Raw genomic sequence first — 5,963 nt, 5'->3', positions numbered from 1 at the left:
CGCCGGTAAAAATGACCTAAAAGTGACTTTACGGTTGATTTTACGGATCAAAATATCATTAAACATTATACAAATATCGTATCAGAATGTCGTCAAGCAATCCTCTGGTAATGATTGAAAAGCTTACTGGTCGGGAAAACTATTCCACATGGAGATTCGCAGTTAAAACATATCTCCAACATGAGGACTTGTGGGACTGTATCGAACATGAGCCCGGTGAACCTGACACCCGGTGACCTTGAAACGTGACCTTAAAGCAAAATCAAAGATAATCTTGCTGGTGGACTCCGTAAACTACGTTCACATACAAGATGCAAAGTCTGCAAAAGAAGTGTGGGACTGCTTGGCAATGTCATTTGACGATTCGGGGCTAACACGCCGCGTGGGCTTACTTCGAGATCTATGTACGACAAGTCTTACTGGATGTCAAAACGTAGAGGAATATGTGAGCAAAATTATGACCACAGCTCACAAGCTCCGTAACATCGGTTTTAAAGTAGATGAAGAGTGGCTCGGTACACTACTACTCTCTGGTCTACCTGAAACATACAAGCCCATGATTATAGCAATTGAAAGCTCTGGTATGAAAATAAGCGCAGACTCTGTTAAGTCGAAAATTCTACAAGATGTCAAAGTGTGTGAAAATGATACATCTGCATTTGCTGCATACTATAATCTCAAGAATAAGGCTAATAATAAACATCCTGGAAGAGGTCCTCGTTGCTATAAATGTAATAAATATGGACATATTGCTGCCGAGTGGGGTTGGATCTTATATTCAATACCTTGATTGTGATTAAACTGAGTGTGTAGGAGTCTCGGGGGACCTTGATTCGAAAACCTCCGTGAGATTTGGAGTAATTTTTGCTGCTTAAGTTGTAGTTTAAAATAAATTAAATATTTAAAAATTTTTTCGAAATTTTGTGCAATATTAGAAATTTGTAAACAATCCGCCATTGTAAACTTTTCTATTTACCTTGAATTTGCTTATTCAGACCCCTAGATAGGGTCTCGGGGGCCTTGATTTGAACACTTCCGTGACATTTGGAGTCATTTATGGTATCTGAGTTGTAATTTACACTAATTAAATATTTAAAAACACTTTTTGATGTTTTGTGCAACAGTACAAATTTGTAAACAATCCGCCATTTTAACTTTCGAACTTTTCTATTGGTTATCCAATTAATACTTTTCTATTGGTTACTAGAGATTTACTAGAGATGTGACATTTTGCATAAAATTAATCGATTGTTTTTAGTATGAAAAATCGATGATAATAAAGAATTGTTTTTTTTATTCCTACTACAATAAAGCTAATTCTTACTAAAAATCGATGATAATAAAGAATTGTTTTTTTTTATTCCTACTACAATAAAGCTAATTCTTACTAAAAATCGATGATAATAAAGAATTAATTTTTTATTCCTACAGCTTATAAAGCTAATTTTTACTACAATAAAGTGTTTACTTTATTTTCTAAATTTTATATTCAAAAATCAGAGCACCCCACTATCCACGTGGTCCGGTCTTGTCTGTCGGCTTTTGAACGGCTCCGGCGCGAAGGAAGAGCAGCCCCCACCCGCTGTACCAAAGAACAGGCATTTCATGCCTGTCCTTTGGCACGTAGCTCTGTCCTCACGTCCTCTGACCTCAAAATCGAGGTACTGAATTGTAAATTTTACCCCTCAGTTGACATTGGATGTGTGCAATAATAAAGGTCAGTACAACAAAATTCTGTTTCAAAATGTTTTGTATGTACCTGAACTAGCAGCAAATCTGCTATCAGTCAGACAGATTATAAAAAATGGAGGTCAGGTAAAATTCAAGAACAATGGTTGTTTGATATTCAATAAAAACAATGTGGTTGTTGCAATGGCAAGCTTAGTCAATAATATATCCTCTATGGGTAATGGCCTTCTCCAAGGACAGCCAGTCCTCTCTCGACTGAGCCACTTGGATCCAGTTGAGACCAGCTGCTTTCTTTATCTCGTCTTCCCAGCTATGAGTGTAATTGATGACTATTCAAAGAAAGTGTTTGTTTATTTTCTTCACAAGAAATCTGATGCACTAGAAAAATTTAAAGAATTCAAGTGTCAAGTGGAGAAACAACTGGCATGCAGTATTAAGTGCCTAGTCTGAATATTGGAAACATGAAATAATTCAATTTGATGTAATTACTGCTTTTCTGTATGGAGAGTTAAAAGAAAACATTCTGATGACAGCTACTGAGGGACTAGAATGTAAGCCTAATATGGTATGTAAACTTGTAAAATCATTATATGGTTTAAAACAGACACCAAGATGCTGGAGCACTAAATTTAGCTCAGTTCTCAATCAGTTTGGTTTTGAGAAAAGCAATGCGGATCAATGCGTTTATATTGGGACAATAAATGATCTCAAATGTTACCTGTGCCTTTATGTCGACGATGGACTTCTGTTCTGCAAAAATAAATCTGCAATGATGAAAGTAATTCATGAATTACAAATAAACTTTGAAATAAAAGTATTCTCTGAGGTAACAAATTTTGTTGGGATGCAAATTGAGAAAAATAATAACTTTATACTTATTCATCAAACTAAATACATTAATCAGTTGTTAAGGATATTCAACATGCAAGATGCCAACCCCAACTATGTACCTGCTGACCCAAATGTGAAGTTGCAGAAGCCTGATAATGCAACCAAGAAAAATTATCCTTATCGAGAAGCAGTTGGATCACTGATACATGCCGCAACAGTGAGTAGACCTGATATAATGCTTGCTGTGAATCAGGTGAGTCGATACATACATTTCTATGATGACTCACATTGGAATCTGAAAAAAAATATTTAAATACCTGAAAGAGACAAAAAGCTATGGAATATGTTATACATCTAACTCTGACAGTATTGATTTAACTGGATACAGCGATTCAGATTTTGCTAATGACCTGGAACAGAGACGTTCAATAACAGGTTATGTTTACCTCAAAAGTGGAGCAGCTATCACTTGGTCATCTCAACGTCAGCCTATTGTGGCTCTATCCACATTCCACAGCAGAAGCAGAGTTCATTGCTGCTTGTGTTGCAATCAAAGAAAGTATGCTTAGCTATGCCTTAGACAGTTACTCAGTGATATAGGTGAATTTAGTCAAAAATCAGTGTGCATAAATATGGACAATCAGAGTGCAATAAATGTAATTAAAAACAGCGAATTTCATAAGGGGTGTAAACACATTGATATCAAGTATAATTTTATAAAAGGAAAATACTACGAAAATATAATTAGTCTAAACTATGTACACACTAACAGTCAGTTTGCTGATATGTTTACAAAAGCCTTGTCCAAAGAAAAGTTTATATTTATGAGAAATAATATTGGAATGTCAAAACTTGTTAATTAATTTGTACTTGTGTTAAATAGTTATTTACTATATTGTAGAACATTAAATTGTTTTCATTGTAAGTAAACTTCAGTTAAGTTTTCATTGTAATAGTACAATATAAAACCTTTGTTTCTATGTAAAACTGATGAAAGGCTTAAATTTGGTAGGAGTGTTAAAATATAAGTTGTCTATAATTTATCCTGTATATTCTATGGTAAATTTCGCGCCTTTCTAGAAGTGTTGTAACATCTCTCTCTGCTCTGGACTTAATAAAAGACAGTTTGTTGTACTAGATAACTTTTATTACCCAAAGGCAAATCCACTATTGTAAAAAAAAATTAAATTATTTTTATTAGTACTATATAGGTTAAGAAATTTGTAAATACTGTATGTTTGACTGCTATGTAAATGAGTATTATAAAGATCTCATTGGGTCGTCATATCGTATTCGCTACGTTATTCCTAGAAGTTTTTTAATTCGCGTCATCTAGTTACAGTAAAATTAACTACTATTATCCTTATTCATTGTTGTTCCTTGTTTATGTAGAGCTTCGCTAGATGGCAGTGAATTCCATTTTAAAGTGAAGTAGTAACTCGAAAGGTGTGAATAATATAAACAACAAGTTGAAAATTTTATTTAACCGGCACGATACTTTGCTAAATAATGAATATGGTCGGCCGTGTGGTGAATAGCGAAAAAAACAAGAAATATTAATTAATAATTAATCCATTGCTCAACTCAAAAATATCTTTATTCATATAGGTAAACATGTACACTGATGAACGTCAAAAAAAAATGAAATTAATTGTAAATTTACATTTACAAAATACAACCAGTTCACAAGTCAAGGGCGTAGAGCGGGTAAGCTAAAGTGCTGTAACGGGTGATTGAAACAAAATTTAAGTGTTCCAATTCATTTAACTCGTTAAAATTTGTTAAAGTAACTTAAGTAAAATTGAAATCATAAACATACCACGATAATGTAATTAACATAATATATTTATTGTGAAAATATATGCTTAGGGCTTGTTATTTAAAAAAAAAATACCGAATTACCATATTTAAAATCGCAAACACAGCCAGTCTATCATAAAGTAGAATCTATTAATCTTATATCGGAACGTGAATCAAACTCAACTTTCAAAAAACATAAGTTCTCTCTGATTTAACCTTTTTGACAGTACTCAAGACATGACTTGAATTGTTATACATACTTTTGATTGTAGCTTTCCCTTTTTATTTAAATCTAGACCTAGATTATAGGTTTAAAATTGCCACTAACAGTTGTTACAAGATATCGACCGCAACATCCAATCAGTTTTTTTATTTTAAAAATATAGAGATTACCCTTAAATTTAACCATATTTTTAATCTTTTGATTTAAAAAGAGAACGCGGAAATCAATAGAAACATTCGTGTCGAATATTCCTCAGTATTTAAGACGTTCTTCAAAGTCAGTAAACCGTTACTACCACTAAGTAGGTACCTACTACACTACCACTAGGTATATACAAATAAATAATAAATTTGTCCTAATCTTATACCTCATATACACGCGCTGATTATAATAATTATTAGTTACTTTCTTGATTTAAAACGTGTAGGTTAAGATATAAAATGTTATGTTATCAGACGCTGACAACTATCTCGGAAAAAGAATTAGTCTAGCTATTCAACGGGGGAACGCTGCCAGTATCTTCGGAACCTTGCCTCAAGGGACTACTTTTAATAATATATTTTAGTTGTTACATTTTAAGGTTAGGTTAGTTGGGATAATAATTTAGAAAAAAATAAATAAATAAATCGTTTAGCCATTTTTTTTAGAAATCCATCACGAGAAAACTTTACTATCTATAAATTTATTACTTTTAGATGCTATATATAATAATACTAATATAATCTAAAGTTGAGATGATAATAATAACATAAATAAAACATTAAATAAAAATAATTGGTCTGTGTACTTTATAGTGCGAACTTACATAGAGTAAGAAAAGCTGTCACTACCAGGACCGATTTAAATATTTAATTACGGCATGTGTACTTGACGCATATGGCCCAAGAGTTACTTCTATTATGGTTTTGATTGTTGGGAATTTTCTTCAGGCTGCGATCTCTATTAAGGCACCAATAGCATAGTAAAAATACTATATTCTGAGTTTCTCATAGTTATGTATATTCGGATGTCAGTTATACCAGGTACAGGACGGGTTTACAAAGTTTTCCGAGGCTCTGAGTATTAAAATATCTCAACCCGTCTGCAAAATTCCTTCTTCAAAATTTTACTAAGAGTATCGCCATCCACTACTGGAACCAGAATCAACTTTGCTTTTTTTGCTTGTTCAACATGATCACAAGCATATCACACAATTATAAAAGAGAAATAATAATGATAGTTATCATTACAGCTACTAGCAGTTTGCTACTAGACCCAAATTGATCCGCAAAAAATCGCCATCAAATGTAATTGCCCGTGTAACGATCATTAAATATAACTCTAAACGAAAAAGGACTTTACGTCGTTGATATAAAGTTATTAATCGCTTGCAAACAATAAATGCACTTGTATGGTGGTATCAAACTAGCAATCATTATGA

At 32.9% G+C, this 5,963-nt stretch overlaps 1 long non-coding RNA gene across 1 annotated transcript; it reads right to left on the bottom strand.

Annotated features, from left to right (window-relative positions):
• Positions 1 to 762: 762 nt before the first annotated feature.
• Positions 763 to 1,340, bottom strand: LOC123690022. Its single transcript, XR_006750865.1, has 2 exons — positions 977 to 1,340; positions 763 to 867 (listed from the first exon to the last, which is right to left on the bottom strand). It is a non-coding gene; the product is annotated as an uncharacterized LOC123690022 (long non-coding RNA).
• Between the last annotated feature and the right edge of the window lie 4,623 nt (positions 1,341 to 5,963).

The sequence above is a fragment of the Pieris rapae genome, chromosome 19, assembly GCF_905147795.1.
Source record: "Pieris rapae chromosome 19, ilPieRapa1.1, whole genome shotgun sequence".
NCBI classification, from domain to species: domain Eukaryota; kingdom Metazoa; phylum Arthropoda; class Insecta; order Lepidoptera; family Pieridae; genus Pieris; species Pieris rapae.
The sequence above is the reverse complement of the archived record's forward strand: the minus strand, read 5'-3'. Positions and strand labels throughout refer to the sequence as shown.